Source organism: Somniosus microcephalus, chromosome 5, assembly GCF_052327205.1.
Source record: "Somniosus microcephalus isolate GS21.2 chromosome 5, FLI_Smic_1.0, whole genome shotgun sequence".
NCBI lineage: Eukaryota > Metazoa > Chordata > Chondrichthyes > Squaliformes > Somniosidae > Somniosus > Somniosus microcephalus.
The window spans coordinates 315,893,888-315,911,310 of NC_140991.1; the positions used below are offsets into that span (position 1 = coordinate 315,893,888).

Consider the following 17,423-nt stretch of genomic DNA (forward strand, 5'->3'; position numbering starts at 1 on the left):
AGACGGGGAAAGGCTGTTCCCACTAGTTGATGGCACAAGGACTAGGGGACACAGATTTAAGGTTTTGGGCAAGAGATACAGGGGGGATGTGAGGAAAAACTTTTTTACGCAGCGAGTGATGAGGACCTGGAACTCGCTGCCGACTGAAGTGGTGGAAGCGGAGACACTCAATGTTTTCAAGGGGAGACTGGATAGGCACTTGAGGGAAATAAACTTGCAGGGCTGCGGGGGAATGGGACTGACTGGATTGCTCTACAGAGAGCTGGCACGGACTTGATGGGCCAAATAGCCTCCTTCTGTGCCATTATGACTATTTATATAGTGCCCAAAGCACTTTACAGCCAATTAAGTACTTTTTGAAGTGTAGTCACTGTCGTAATGTAGGAAACGTGGCAGCCAATTTGCGCACAACAAGCTCCCACAAACAGCAATGTGATAATGACCAGATCATTTTTTTTTAGTGATGTTGGTTAAGGGACAAATATTGGCCGGGACACTGGGGATAACTCACCTGCTCCTCTTCGAAATAGTGCAATGGGATGTTTTACATCCACCTGAGAGAGCAGACGGGGCCTCGGTTTAACATCTCATTCGATAGACAGCACCTCCGACAGGGCAGCGCTCCCTCAGCACTGCACTGGAGTGTCAGCCTAGATTTTTGTGCTCAAGCCTCTGGAGTGGGACTCTGGAGTAGCATCAGCAGAAGACTTTAATCCGTAGGATATGATCTACACTGTGTATCATTCACTTTCAAGTTCATTGCTTGTAAATTAACACATTGTGAGATACAAGTCATTCTTGGTATCTGGGCATTGTTACCCGACCCTAGTTGCCCTGAGAAGGTGGTGGTGTTGGGCTGCCTTCTTGAGTAGCAGTTTGATGCAACTGAGTAGAAGGGTTCTGTAGAAGGGTTTCGACCCGAAACGTTAACTCTGTTTCTCTCTCCACGGATGTTGCCTGGCCTGCTGAGTTTTTCCAGTGTTTTCTGTTGTTATTTCAGATTTCCAGCATCTGCAGTATTTTGCTATCGTGCTATATGATACAACTGAGTGTCTTGTTAGTCCACTATAGTGGAGAGGCAACCATGTTGGTGTGGGATTGGAATCACATAGGCCAGACCGGGCAAGGATGGCGGGTTTTCTTCCCTAAAGGATATTAGTGAACCAGCTTCATGGTCACTTTTACTGAGACCAGTTTTTTATTTCCAGATTTTTAATAAACTGAATTCAAATTCTCTAACTGTCGTGGTGGGATTTGAACTCATTCTCTTGATTAGTGGTCAATAGATTCTCTATATGTACATCGATTTATAGTTCTGCACAGTTAAAAGATGCATTTGTGACTGTGCGGTAAACATTCTACAATGGTGACCAATGTTCCCTCTAATTTTTTTTTTCCTTGTGTGGGCCATTTAAATTTGCTGCACGGCCGTGCATGCGCGTCTCTTCCAGCGGCAGCAGCTGGTGAGTGGACTGCGCACCTTAGGGGGAACATTGATGGTGACCCTATTCCACTTTTTAAAGAAAAATATTAACTGTGTCCTTCAGTAAAACAAATGAAGGAGCATGCCTGCCATTCAATTCATGACACCAGTGGTGCAATCCATTGAGGATTTTAAGCAGCTTGTCAACTCAAGCCAAATCCCCCCTATCTGTTGAGGCATTGTCTTGCACGGTTACCCGTAGTCACGTGGAGGAATTTCATGTCCCAGTGATGGATCTGTTCCTTCAGCTTTCCTAGTCTGTGTAGTTTTGTACAATTCTGAGCCTCAAGTACAGAGTTTTTTTTGGCAGTAATCAAACGAGATTGTTCAGACTTGATGACAAATTCTGGATTAAACATAGAAACATAGAAGATAGGAGCAGAAGTAGGCCATTCAGCCCCTGAAGCCTGCTCCGTCATTCAATGCGATCATGGCTGATCATCCAAATTCAGTACCCTGTCCCTGCTTTCTCCCCATACCCCTTGATCCCTTTAGCCTTAAGAAATATATCCAACTCCTTCTTGAATATATTTAACGAATTGGCCTCAACTGCCTTCTGTGGTAGAGAATTCCACAGGTTCACCACTCTCTGGGTGAAGAAATTCCTCCTCATTTCTGTCCTAAATGACTTACCCCTTACCTTTAGACTGTGACCCCTGGTTCTGGACTCCCTGACCATCGGGAGCATCCTTCCTGCATCTAGTCTGTCTAGTCCTGTTAGAATTTTATAAGTTTCAATGATATAAGTTCTGGATTATCCAGAATTTATGGTCAAGCAAGCCGTTAGATACCATGATAGTTGTGGAATCAAGGGTTGAGATGACGCGTGGAGTCAGCCATCATCAGTGTACATATTTGCAGATTGTGTTTTTGATTGGAGCATATAGAATAAGAATAGGAGCAGATTAAGAATGGAGCAGCTGGAGGTGACTGTAAACATGGGCGGAGAACCCATTGAAGGAGACAAACTGACTATGCTTGAATAGAGCCAGTAGAAGATGGCGTCATGGGTATGGACCACAGGGGAGAGGTACTGGAGGATGGAATGGTTCACTGTATCAAAGGCCATGAAGATGCAGGGGTTGAGGAAGAGCAACTTGCCACAGTCGAACAAGGTGCGATTGGCAACATGAACCAAGATAGTCTTGTTGCGATGAGTTGGAGAGATTTGAGCAGGTTGTGGTGGAGGGATGGACTTGGGGTTGAGTAGCAGTGACACCAGTGAGTAATGAGGCGAAAGCTTTAAAGCTGCCCAGTCCTTTTTCGGAAACCTTTGCAGCCCACGCTCCTCTGGGGAAAAAAATGTAACTTTCCGATTTTCATTTTTAAAGCTTATTAAAATGTTTCTACATTTGAACCTTTTTGTGAAACTGTTGCGAATTATTGTTGCATTGATTAACGTTGCTGCAGTTGTAGGCCTTTCTGTTACTGTTACAAATGTTGAGTCTGCTGTAGATATTGTCACAAGTTCAGTGTTGGCGGTCTCTCCTGCAAACGTAACCTGCATCCCTTATGATCAAGAGCTTACCTTTACTGCCCAATATCTAGTCATATGTTACTGTGACTTGGAGTCAGAACAATAAAGCCTAGTGTTAAATAAGTTAGGTACTGTAATCTTGCCAGTGCTTTTCACACGCATGTCTCCAGTCTTCCGAAAGATGGACAGATTCACATTTGAATGAGATTTTGCTGAACGCAAATCAACAAACTAGTTTCTGTTGTAATTATCAAATGAGCGGAGCAGCATTTATTGTAATCTCACCGCACTTTGACTTGATTCTGTATCATTCATTGTAACAAAAAAAAACAAAATATCCACTATCCCTGTTAGGGGGCTTACTCTTCGCCTTATTCTGGATAGCAGGGGTGCCAATGAAGCTGGTCACTGCAATACTTCCCATCTCCTCCCTCCCCCCTGTGCAGATATCGGTCCCTTGTGCTGTGGATGCATGTATTCATCCCTTCTTCACATCCCATATGTGTGAAGTGTTTGGAATATGATCATGTGCTGTCTCAAAACGTTAAAGATAACAGTTCTGATGGCTTGCTCAGTAACTTTCTGGAGAACACGTAAGCACACCTATTCTCTCTTCCCTCCCCCCACCTGCGTTCTAATGACTCCAGCTCTCTCCCTCTGTGAATTTTAACCCCTTGTGAGTTCAATTTAACTTGGTATGAATCTTATTTATTGTTATTATCAAGATCCTTTCATGGCCTCAGAAATACCGAAACCTGGCAGTTACAAAATACAATGAAGGTGGTACTGTAATTGAAACAGCTTAAATTAAAAAAGAAACGTTGGAAAAATGAATTAGGAAAGGAATGTTAAATATATTTAATTTGATTATTTTGAAATGCAGCCCATGCATTCGAGTGTAATCACAAGGGACACTCGCTTCACCTAGTTAAAAGAGCAGCTCTGACCTTATTAACTCAAATCCATGCCATGTGGATTTCAGTGCTGCAGGATCTGATAAGCTGCTTCAGTCTTTAATATGCATTTACTGGAACTGGGGTCTCCTGTAAATCAAGCAGCAAGCTTCGAGGAGAGACAAGCTATAAAACTTCCAACTGACTCTCTGGCAGGTAGATTTTAAGATGGATTTTCCCTGTGACAGCTACGCCCTTAAATGTGTTCTCACATCCCAGTCATGTAAAGATAATTTAGCCTTTCCCAGCAAAATTAATTACTAAAATATTTAAAACAGATATATGGATTTTGGTGCTTTATGCTGAGGCACGTGTCTTTATTGTGCTTTTGCGTTCCAGTATATATAACTGCATCAACTAATAAGTGTTAATGAAAATGCAACGAGGCAGCAATAACCTTTTTCCTTCAACTTTTTAAAAATTTGAAATCCATGTGATCCAGGGCAGATCTATTTGCATTTTCCTTGCAGCTAATTGCATGCCGTGTAAACTAAGAATGTTGAACCCTGTCTACAGCTCTGTACAAGGTGTGGTTTTCAGTTAAATTTTTCAATTCACTGTACTGGTGCTTCCAGTTTGCCCTCAACGGCACACTTTGAAGACCGTGAGGTTATAATTGAGCAAATTATTTTACTGAAACCATCATGGCTTGCTCTCTGTAGCCAATGTAGAGCTGTGAATATAATTATATAATTGTTATTAGTGTCCAGCGGTTCATCGTGACTCTGGCATATTACAACCACTGAAGTCCATATTTTCTGCAGGTGTTTTGTTGCAGTAGATAAAAGCTTGCACGTAATCAGTTTACAGATCAAACGGTTTATAGCCTTCTGCTAGAGGAAGTTTATTTGTGTGCGTTGCTTAGCAATGTTAAAGACAGTGCATTGCAAGCTTTCAAGCCGTGAAGTAAAGGAGGAAATGGGTTTATTATTCATCCTTGTGAAAAGGGAAATTTCACATTGTTGTGCAATCAGTGGTTTTGCTTCACTCCTAAAGCTAGTTGTGCCTTATCAGTCCTGCCTATTTCCTGTAGCAAAGCCAGCCTTGAAGAGACTGTTTGACAACCAATTTGTACTCTGCAGTAAGGCAGAAACACGTGACATTCTGATTGCTTAATGATGCTCTACAACGCATTGTTTTGAAGACAGTGGCTTAATGTAGCTCTTTTCCTCTTGCAGTCACACCCTTGACAGAAGCTTGCATTCGTGTAGTGTTCCTTGTGTGCAGAGCAATATTCCTGAACCCTTTGCAGAAAGGTGGATGCCAAGTGGGTGAGAGAAGAATGAGGGAACATAAGAAATAGGAGCAGGAGTAGACCATACGCCCCCTCAAGCCTGCTCCGCCATTCAATAAGATCATGGCTGATCTTCGACCCCAACTCCACTTTCCCGCCCGATCCCCATATCCCTTGATTCCCCTCAAGTCCAAAATTCTATTGATCTCCGCCTTGAATATACTCAACAATTCAGCATCCACAGCCCTCTGGGGTAGAAAATTCCAAAGATTGACAAATCTCTGAATGAATAAATTTCTCCTCATCTCAGTCCTAAATGGCCAAACCCTTATCCTGAGACTGTGCCTCTGAGTTCTAGACTCTCCAGCCAAGGGAAACAACCTCTGTGTCTACCCTGTCAAGACCTCTAAGAATTTTATACGTTTCAATGAGATCCCCTCTCATTCTTCTAAACTCCAGAGAATATAGGCCCAATCTACTCAATCTCTCATAGGACAGCCCTCTCACCCCAGGAATCAATCTAGTGAACCTTTGTTGCACCCACTCTGAGGCAAGTATATCCTTCCTTAGGTAAGGAGACCAAAACTGTACACAGTACTCCAGCTGTGGTCTCACCAAAGCCCTATATAATTGCAGCAAGACTTCCTTACTCTTATACTCCAATCCCTTTGCAATAAAGGCTAACATACCATTTGCCTTCCTAATTGGAAATGGGATGGGGAATGCAAAAGAGAAGGGTATTAAGGAGGTTTGTGGCAACAGAGGGATTTTGGAAGGCATGTCTTGAAGATGGTGGCCTAGTGGCTGAAAGAATTTCTGCCAGCAGTAGAAGCAAGGGATGAGAAATAGACTAATGTCGGAGATATAGAGGGTCTGTGCAGGGGCTTCTGCTAAGAGGTAGGATGGGGCAGCACCGTTGATGGGATTTGAACATGCTGGTGAGGATCGATACATTGGATGTTGGTATAGCTTGGGAAGACATGGTTGCAGGAGAGGCTGTGGAATTGTGGATAAATGGTAGTTTGTGGAGGAATGGTGTTGGCAAGGTGAGCCAAGCCTTGAGGTAATGAAGACATGGGCTGGGTTTCACGGCTCTGGAGTAGCAGACGTGGGCAGTGTTGCACAAGTGGAAGAATCTGGTGTTGGTGATAGAAACATAGAAGATAGGAGCAGGAGTAGGCCATTCGGCCCCTCGAGCCTGCTCCGCCATTCAATGCGATCATGGCTGATCAACCAAATTCAGTACCCTGTCCCTGCTTTCTCCCCATATCCCTTGATCCCTTTAGCCTTAAGAAATATATCCAACTCCTTCTTGAATATATTTAATGAATTGGCCTCTACTGCCTTCTGTGGTAGAGAATTCCACAGGTTCACCACTCTCTGGGTGAAGAAATTCCTCATCTCTGTCCTAAATGGCTTACCCCTTATCCTTCGACTGTGACCCCTGGTTCTGGACTCCCCCGCCATCGGGAACATCCTTCCTGCATCTAGTCTGTCTAGTCCTGTTAGAATTTTATAAGTTTCAATTAGATCCCCTCTCATTCTTCTAAACTCCAGCGAGTACAAGCCCAATCGACCCAATCTCTCCTCATACGTCATTCCTGCCATCCCAGGGATCAGCCTGGTGAATCTTCGCTGCACTCTTTCCATGGCAAGAACATCCTTCCTCAGATAAGGCGACCAAAACTGCACACAATATTCAAGGTGTGGTCTCACCAAGGCCCTGTACAACTGCAGCAAGACATCCTTGTTCCTGTACTCAAACCCCCTCGCTACGAAGGCCAACATACCATTTGCCTTCTTATCCGCCTGCTGCACCTGCATGCTTACCTTCAGCGACTGGTGCACAAGGACGCCCAGGTCTCGTTGCACTTCCCCTTCTCCCAATCTATTGCCATTCAGATAATAATCTGCCTTCCTGTTTTTGACGCCAAAGTGGATAACCTTGCATTTATCCATGTTATATTGCATCTGCCATGCTTCTGCCCAATCACCCAACCTGTCCAAATCATACTGGAATTTCTCTGTAAACTCCTCACAGCACACACGCCCACCCAGCTTTGTGTCGTCTGCAAACTTGGAGATATTACATCTAGTTCCCTCATCCAGATCATTAATCTATATTGTGAATAGCTGGGGTCCAAGGACCGATCCCTGCGGTACCCGACTAGTCACTGCCTGCCACTCGGAAAAAGAGCCGTTTATTCCAACTCTGCTTTGTCTGCCAACCAGTTCTCTATCCAAGTCAATACCTTGCCCCCAATCCCATGTGCCTTAATTTTACACGCTAATCTCTTACGCGGGACCTTATCGAAAGCCTTTTGAAAATCCAAATACACCACATCCACTGGTTCTACCTTATCTATTTTACCAGTTACATCCTCAAAAAATTCCAGTAGATTAGTCAGGCACGATTTACCTTTTGTAAATCCATGTTGACTTTGTCCGATCCGGTCACTTTTTTCCAAGTGCCCTGCTATTACATCCTTTATAATGGACTCTAGCATTTTCCCCACTACCGATGTCAGGCTTACCGGTCTGTAATTCCCCGTTTTCTCTCTACCACCCTTTTTGAACAGTGGGGTAACATTATCTACCTGCCAATCCATGGGTACTGTTCCAGAGTCTATCGAATTTTGGAAGATGACCCACAATGCATCTTCTACTTCTAGGGCCACTTCCTTAAGTACCCTAGGCTGTAGATTATCAGGCCCTGGGGATTTATTGGCCCTCAATCCTATCAATTTCCCTAACACCATTTCCCTACAAATACTGATTTCTATCAGTTCCTCACTGTCATTAGACCCTATGTTCCCCGACATCTCTGGGAGGTTATTTGTGTCCTCCTTTGTGAAGACCGAACCAAAGTATGTATTTAATTGGTCTGCCATTTCTTTGTTCCCCATTATAAATTCCCCTGATTCTGACTGCAAGGGACCTACGCTTGACTTCACCAATCTTTTTCTCTTCACATATCTATAAAAGCTTTTACAGTCAGTTTTTATGTTCCCTGCAAGCTTACACTCATACTCTATTTCCCCCCTCTTAATTAATCCCTTTGTCCTCCTTTGTTGAATCCTAAACTCCCAATCCTCAGGTTTACTGCTTTTTCTGGCCAATTTATATGTCCTCTCCTTGGATCTTATGCTATCCCTAATTTCCCTTGTTAGCCACGGTTGAGTCACCTTTTTTGTTTTATTTTTATGCCAAATTGGGATGAACAAATTCTGTAGTTCATCCATGCGATCTTTGAATATTTGCCATTGCCCATCCACCGTCAAACCTTTGAGTGTCATTCCCCAATCAATCCTACCCAACTCGCACCTCATACCATCGTAGTCCCCTTTATTTAAATTCATACCCTAGTCTCTGAGTCAACTATTTCACTCTCCATCTTAATGAAGAATTCTATCATATTGTGATCGCTCTGACCCAAGGGGCCTCGCACAACAAGATTGCTAATTAATCCTTTCTCATTAGACCAGATGTAGGGGACTAAGCTTAGTTCGGGATCAAGCAGAATATAGTTTCCATCTTGTATCTAACACGAGTTGCTGGATATTGCTCTGGAGCAGGAACCGTGAATGATTTCTCCAGCCCTGAGACACTGAAGCCAATTTTGTGCTTCCCATGCTGCCTTGGCTGAGAACTGTTTAACTCCTTACAAACCAAATTTAGCGCATAAATGTGAATCAAGAAACAACACTGGGATGCCTTGAAAAAAAGAAAGACTTGCCTTTCTATAGCCCCTTTCACGACCACTGGACGACCCAAAGCGCTTTACAGCCAATGAAGTATTTTTTGAAGTGTAGTCACTGTTGTAATGTAGGAAGCACGGCAGCCAATTTGTGCACAGCAAGCTTCCACAAACAACAATGTAATAATGACCAGATAATCTGTTTTAGTGATGTTGATTGAGGGATAAATATTGGCCCCAGGACACCGGGGAGAACTCCCCTGCTCTTCTTTGAAATAATGCCATAGGATCTTTTACGTCCACGTGAGAGAGCAGACGGGGCCTCGGTTTAACGTCTCATCCGAAAGACGGCACCTCAGCACTGCACTGGAGTGTCAGCCTAGATTTTTGTGCTCAAGTCTCTGGAGTGGGATTTGAACGTTGCATCTGAAAGGCGGCACCTCTGTCAATGCAGTATTCCCTCAGTGGAGTGCGCAAGTCTCTGGAGTGGGACTTGAACCCACAACCTTCTGACTCCAAGACGAGGGTGCGACCAACTGAGCCACGGTTAACGCTCTCTGACACGGTCGATACCCTCACCTGAACTGCAGCTTCTTACTGAGGCAATAGAATAAGCTCCCATTTTACCTAATTTTTGAGACAGGAAATGCAGACACGACTGAAATAATAGATATAGGACTGTTCAATTCAAACTCCAAAGGAGAAGGCCTTAAGCTCTGGAATTCCCTCCCTAAACCAATCCGTCTCTCTACCTCTCTCCTCCTTTAAGACGCTCCTTGAAACATACCTACCTCTGACTAAGCTTTTGGTCACCTGCCCTAATTTCTCCTTATGTGGCTCGGTGTCAAATGTTGTTTGATAACGCTCCTGTGAAGCACCTTGGGATGTTTTACTACGTTAAAGGCGCTATATAAATACAAATTGTTGTTGTCGTCTGTTCCGTTCATTATTTTAAGCAATATAATGGTTACAGTGCTTTTATGTTCTAAACATCTTGTCGTCTTGTAATAAAGCCCAGTATCCCAATAGCTTTTTTGGTCATATTTCTGCACTTAGAAACTAGCTTTTAATAACATGTGGAACTCTGCTCCCTATATCCCTTTGTTCATCTGGCACCTCCTCCACCCACTCCAGCACAGCCTCAGACAGTTTATGCTTCCAGTTGACATTCTTGGATCCAAGGTGTACTACTTCATTACATTAAACTGCGACTGTTTTTGCTTTGCCCACTTGCGTAACCCCTATATACACATTTGCAGTTTTATGCTGTCCTTCATAGTTCACTTAGTATCATCTGCAAACTTGTTTATGCTTCCCTTTATTCCCAGGTCCATATTTCCTTGACCATGTTGTTATTTGAGCCAAGTGGGGGGGAGGGGTGGGCGGGGGGGCCACGGGTTGGTTCAGACAGGAAACAACATTGGGGAAAAAAATGATAAAATTGTTTTGTTTTAATTGCTGGTTGCAGATTGGTGACTGCAAAATCTGAGTGATTTTATCTGGTTTTGTTGCCGGTTTCTCATTAGTGACTTTTCCCCCATCACTTGGATCTTTAAACAAATCACTGCTTATAGTTATTAAAGCTAATCTGAAAAGTGTGATAGTACATTTTTCATACGATACAGCAAAGATTCAACAAGGAAACGTGTATATATTAGTCAATCTCTTGTGCAACTTAAATCTTCAGGTCAAACAAGTTTAGCGGGTGGCAGGAATAATGGAATCAATGTGAAGGGAGGAGGCGGCGAAAGGGAGCAGCGGAGATGGCAAGGTGTGGAAGGGGAGAGGGAGTGGAGGAGGGAAGGGTAGATGAAAGGGAGGAAGCGAGAAAGAGAAGGGGCAGAGGCAGAGAGAGCAGGAGATAGCAGAGGGAGGGTGAAGACCTGGCACTGGAAGGAATGCTATTTGGTGCCCTGTGTGGGGAAAGCCCCTTGGTGGGAGGTGTGGCAATGACCAGGAAATTCACCCAGCTCGTGGGTGGGGAGGGAGAGCGGAGGACGGGGAGTTCAGATCAGCATGGGGTGGGCGATTGAAGGATCGGACTGCCAGCCGTGAAGGGAGAAGAATGCCAGCCAGGAGAGCGGGGAGGGGGTGCTGTTGATGGGAAATACAATTGGGGGGGCAGTAGTTACAGGAAACTCTTTTTTATCTGGCACCGATGGGACCAGCGTGGTGCCGGTTTATCAAAAAGTCCGGATTACAGAGAGGTATAGTAAAAGGTACGAGAGCCCCATACATGGCCACAGATCCAGGCGCCCCTGTTGCATAGCAACAGGTGCAGGAACCCCGGCCACAGACCAAGTGTCCCTGTTGCATAGCAACAGGTGCAGGAACCCCGGTTACATGGCCACAGATCCAGGAACGGCCACTAATATGAAGTAAAACTTACCCGAACCTACTCCTGAATTTTGCTGGTCAAGAGATTTCCGGTTATTTAGGTGCCGGTAAACCGAGAGTTTCCTGTATTGTAAAATTGAAGGAAGTGGGGCAAAGGAGAGTTAGTAGGAGAGATACGGTCAACAGCGAATGATTGGGAATTTGACGGTGGGTGGAGGGGAAGAAGAGAGGGCTTAAGTGCAATTTAGGACTGATGGTGTGGGATTTCCTGGCTTTTGGAGTGGACAGGAGAATGATCGTGGATATTGGCATGATCTCTGATGCGTAGTAGCATAGTAAGAGTAATTCCTCTGTGACGCACCTATTCCATTTACAGCCCGCTCTGTTTGAAACCTGGGGGTGGGTGGGGGGGGGTCAAACCTTAACCCTGCTCGCACAGCGGAAGTCGCAGGCAGTTAAAATAGCCCGAGACTCACTCACAGACATCCTAAACTGACCCTGCAGGCTGCGATTTTAAACTGTCCTTCTGCGCAGGTGCTAAGGAAACCCGCTGGAAATCAGCAGGGCTCTTCTTTAAGGCTGAGATTGGTAGATTTTTGGACTCTAGTGGAATCAAGGGACATGGGGATCGGGCGGTAAAATGGAGTTGAGGTCAAAGCTCTGCCACGATCTTAATGAATGGCGGAGCAGGCTCGACGGGCCGTATGGCCGACGACTCCTCCTACTTATGTTCCTGGCGGTTTTGGGCAGAAACTGACTGGGGCCATGCAGATGGAGCCTGGGATTTGAAATCACCTGAGTTGTCCTGCTGCTGAGGTCAGGAGTGCTTGCGGCTCACCTCAGACCCAGCCCGCCAGATTCCTGCCCCAAGTTAAAATTGGGGCTTGTATTTTTGCAGTGGACACTTGCGTGTTGGGAGAAAGTCTGAATCGTAACACAGCCTAGGTGTGACGTGCACATTTGTTGTGATATGTTCAAGGCTTTTAATTGTGCAAATGTCTTGAACACGATGCATTGTATTTTGACTGTCAACTTCATTTGATGTTTTTAAATTTGATGAACTGCTGTGTGTTGTGTATGTACCTTTTAAGGGAATAACTGGTCTTAGACTGCAGTACCGGCAGTGACCACCCCTGTATAAAAGGCCCGAGCAGGCTTCTGTAGTTTCAGTTTCAAGCTGTCTCTTGTTCAGTAAAGTACCTGTTAAACTGTTCTCCCGAAGTCCGTGTATTATTGAGGCGCGGACTTTACAGTGGCGACGAGTAAGTTCGAACTCACCTGCAGTCTGGCATCATCTCACGGGGATCTCGCCTGAAAGGAAGGTCCTGGAAGGTCGTAGTCTGAGCAACGGGCGTCGACCGAGGGCAACCGCCCAAAGAATCCATCGGTGTTTGGAGAATTGCGGGAGAGACTGTGGTTCCAGCAAATAGTGCTGGTAGCAGGTAGCGCGCTGACCCTTCCGGACTGCGGCTGGCTCAAGCTCGATCGAGCGGCGTCGCTGGGAAAAGAAAATGAGAGAGAGGGTGGCGTGCACAGGGCGCGGTCGGTGCTCGAGAACAGGACAGCGGAGAGAAACTAAACGGGGGGGAAGGAAAGCGAGACGCGCCGAAGCTGCGGGTCGCCGCCATTACCCCGTAGAACGCTAGGAGCAGCATGGCAGTAAGGGGAAGAAGCAAAAGCGCGGGAGGCGCCATTTTATCCCATTGGGGAAGAAGCAAAAGCGCGGGAGGCGCCATTTTAAATCGCCCAAGATGCCGAAAAGTGGCAGTATCACTGCTTTCGACAACGAGGTAGAAGACTGGACCACGTATGTGGAAAGAATTGAAGTGTACTGCAAGGCAAATGAGGTGGCTGATGGAAAGAGGGCGTCGGTATTATTAAATCTGATGGGTGCGAGTACGTACGGCCTATTGCGGAATTTAATTACCCCAGCTAAACCAATGGAGAAAAGTTTTGAGGAGATTGTTCATATGTTACAGGAACACCTAAGCCCCACACCACTGCTGATAGCAGAAAGATTCAAATTCCATAAAAGAAACCAGCACAAAGATGAGAGCAATGCTGACTATCTTACGGAACTACGCAAGTTATCGAAGCCCTGCCAGTTTGGAGCAGGACTGGCAGACACCGCAGTTTGTCTGCGGGCTACGGAGTGAAGGAACCCAGAAACGACTACTTTCAAAAAAGGACCTGACGCTAGAACAGGCTTTCAGCGTGGCAGTATCCTACGAAGCAGCAGCACGGGGAGCTGCGGAAATACAACAGAAACCACAAGAATACAGCGCTAACGAAATGGCGTATGGAGCCGAAAAGTGCTATCGCTGCGGCAGAACAACCCATGAGCAGAAGGACTGCTGGTTTAAAGACAAAATATGCAGGCAATGCGGGAAAATGGGACATATAGCAAGAGTCTGCAGGTCGGGAAAGAAGACCAACATGACAAGAACTACTAAGGAACAGTACAGGAAAGTAAAGAAACTGACAGATAGTAGTTCAGAAGATCAGGAGAGTGATAAGGACTCCGGGAGCAGGCGACTAAGTTGTTTAAAGTTATACAACGTGATCGCAAAAGAAGATCACCGAACCATTTGGGTCACCCTCATGATAGCAGGGTCCCCAGTGAAGATGGAATTGGACACAGGATCAGCCCTAACTGTCATGAATCGACGAGACTATGAGCGGCTATTCTCACACATACCCTTAAAGGACACGTCCATTGTATTGAAGACATACACGGGGCAAAAGGTCTACCCCAGAGGAAAAATAAGGGTGCCAGTTGAATATAACGGAAAGGAAACACAGAAACTATACATGTATATACTACGAGACGGAGGACCACCATTATTGGGACGTGAATGGATCCGAAGACTACAATTGGATTGGCATTCCATTCTGGCACTAACTGTGACTGACAAAAAAGATGATGACGTCGCACCTGGACGTCTGTCACAAATTCTATCTGACGTGGAAGAGGTGTTCCAACAAGGACTTGGGACTCTAAAAGGAGTAAAGGCAACCATAAAGATTGAGGATAACGCAACCCCAACATTTTTCCAAGGCCAGACCGGTGCCATACGCGATACGCCCAGCTGTGGAAGCTGAACTGGAGCGTTCGGGGGTGCTGTCTAAGGTGGACTGGAGCGAGTGGGCCACACCCATCGTTCCTGTAATGAAGACAGCATTGAGCAGCACGCCTGGGGAGCCAAGGAAGGTTCACATCTGTGGGGACTTCAAGGTGACTGTGAACCCAGTCCTGCACACAGTACAGTATCCGCTTCCGCGGATAGAAGATATTTTCGCCTCACTATCTGGAGGGAAACGTTTTACAAAGATTGACCTGGCTCAAGCGTATCTACAAATGGAGGTGGAAGAAGCATCTAGGAAATACCTCACGATAAACACTCACAAAGGCCTTTACCAGTACAATCGACTGGTATTTGGGGTAGCATCGGCCCCGGCTATGTGGCAGAGGGCAATGGAACAAGTCCTGCAAGGGATCCCGGGGACCCAGTGTTACTTGGACGACATCCTGGTTACGGGCGAAAATGACAATGAACACCTTGCCAACCTGGAACAGGTGCTCACGAGATTGCAGGAATATGGACTACAAGCCAACCGTCCCAAATGCAAGTTCTTCAGGAGACAAATCTCGTATTGTGGCCACATGATTGATGAGGAAGGGTTGCATAAGTCGCCGGACAAGATTGAGGCTGTAGTCAAGGCTCCAGCACCGGAAAATGTGTCGCAACTGAGGTCGTTCCTCGGGTTGGTGAACTACTACCATAAGTTCTTGCTGAATTTATCTACAATTCTGCACCCACTGAACGCCCTCCTTCAAACTGGTGTAACATGGAAATGGAGTGATGAGTGTAAGCGTGCCTTTCAGGAATGTAAATGCCAAATCACTTCTAAAGAAGTATTGGTCCCTACAACCAAACTCCAGCCGTACTGTTTTTTAACCGGAGACTAAGATGTCGCTTGGATTTGCTCAAACCAAACATAAGACAAGATGTTGAGGATAAGCAATTCCAGCACATAAATGAGAAGCCAACCAGGAGCTTCAAGATAGGGCAACCAGTCTTGACCCGCGACTACCGAACAGAAAAATGGCAGCCAGGCACGGTATGCATAAAGCAGGGACCACTAATGTACACAGTGGACGTTGGAGAGAGCATCGTGAGACGCCATGCTGACCAGATTCTAGAGTCACAGGAACAAGCCAAACCTGTACCACAAGCATGTGCACCTGGTAATGAGCCCGAAGTACAGATTGCGTCTACCTCAGAAGCAGGGGTATAGGAAGCTGACGAACCAACCAATGACAATGAGCCAGAATTGACTCCACCGCCAGAACAGGATACTCGAGAAAGGCGCTATCCAGTCCGGATCAGGAAGCCTCCTCAAAGACTGAACATATAAATGACTATTTCAGTTGATGTATATATTACTGAGAAAATTGTAATTGTAATTAGTTATTATTTAGTTGTTAAATGAATGTTATGTACTGTTTATCTAAAAGGGGAGGAATTGTTGTGTATGTACCTTTTAAGGGAATAACTGGTCTTAGACTGCAGTATCGGCAGTGACCACCCCTGTATAAAAGGCCCTAGCAGGCTTCTGTAGTTTGTTTCAAGCTGCCTCTTGTTCAGTAAAGTACCTGTTAAACTGTTCTCCCGAAGTCCGTGTATTATTGAGGCGCAGACTTTACACTGTGCATTCACAGGCCCCAATCGTTGCTAATGGATTTCTAGTGAAAAAGACTCGTGCGTCTGGTGGAATGCCCTTTATTTTATTTACAAGTTTACATCAGAGTCCGTGGATGATTCTTCACCTCCATGAAACTTCTCTGTTCATATGCGGAGCTGCCAAAATGACTATCTCTTCCGAGTGCTCTATACTGTGGTTTACCCACACCACCACTTATTTTGATTGCTGAGTAGGAAGAGCAAAACATTGAAACTGAAAATAATTTCAAACAAGCAGCAAAAACCCGACTGCTTAGTAACTGTTTTTAAAATGTATTTTCTGTTGCAAAAGCCAGAGCAAGGTAGAGAAGATCAAGGGCAACAGCAGTGATTACTTTTTTAATTAACGGTGTGGGAGTCTGGTTCGGAGATAAAATTAATGTGTGGGAGAGTTCCATGGCCGATGGGCTAGTGAAAAAAAATATGGGTGCAGCTACTCCTATCTTAGTTTAACCTCCCGCACAGCAATCTTTAACTCCACATACTTTTTCTGGTGAGGTTTTTTTGTCACCAAGTTCACAGTACAAAACAGTTTGTGTGCATCAGTTTACCATTTTTATTTTACTGTAATCAACTGTCAGTTTAGTAAAAGCTGTGTTTGTGCTAAGTTGGGTAGGGGAATTGTTAGGTGGGAGTAGTCAGCGGGGTGATGGCCGTGTTATTTGTACCGTCTGATTTAGATTAGAAAATTTACACCACCCATTTGGGTCTGGGTATCTCCGAGTTGGTCTGGGTTTCATAACCACGGTTAAGGTGGCTTTAACAATTTTGGTTAATATTCAAAATATGATTTTGACAAATTTCTATTAAACTTTGTGACTTTTCCGCATTGCTGTTTAAAGAATGATTCATCAATTGCAAACCAAATACATAAAGATACTTAAGTTGAGTTGTAAAAGGAAATTGATATAGTGATGCAAAGAAAGAATGGTTGAGTACGTTGGGGCTTCTCTGACAATATTTGAAATGCGTCCTATATTTGTACAACTATAAATGATCTACATCCCTTTTTGGAGCTACTGTCAAAGACAGATCAACCCAACATGCTTGAGTGCCTGACTACCTTTATAAGCACCTTTTTAAAAAGTGTAAGTCGTGTCATTTACTGTGTTACAAAACAAATGGACTTACTGTGATTTTTCTTTAAACATAAGAATTAGGAACCGGAGTCAGCCATACGGCCCCTCGAGCCTGCTCCGCCATTCAATAAGATCATGGCTGATCTTCGACCTCAACTCCACTTTCCCGACCGATCTCCATATCCCTTGATTCCCCTAGAGTCCAAAAATCTATCGCTCTCGGCCTTGAATATACTCAACGACTGAGCATCCACAGCCATTTGGGGTAGAGAATTCCAAAGATTCACAACCCCCTGAGTGAAGAAATTCCTCCTCATCTCAGTCTCAAATGGTTGACCCCTTATCCTGAGACTATGACCCCTAGTTCTAGACTCTCCAGCCAGGGGAAACAACCTTTTTTAAAAATTCATTGATGGGA

At 45.0% G+C, this 17,423-nt stretch overlaps 1 protein-coding gene across 3 annotated transcripts in view; it reads left to right on the plus strand.

The window, feature by feature from the left end:
* Positions 1–17,423, plus strand: part of atp2c1 (ATPase secretory pathway Ca2+ transporting 1) — a 112,168-nt gene that overhangs the window by 4,628 nt on the left and 90,117 nt on the right. The window contains exon 1 of one of the 3 annotated variants that reach the window (XM_085989281.1): positions 4,048–4,069. The exons of the other annotated variants lie outside the window; for them this stretch is intronic. The gene's annotated coding sequence lies outside the window, so the exon portion shown is untranslated. Of the gene's footprint in view, positions 1–4,047; positions 4,070–17,423 lie in introns of those variants that run through there. 3 annotated transcript variants of the gene reach the window in all.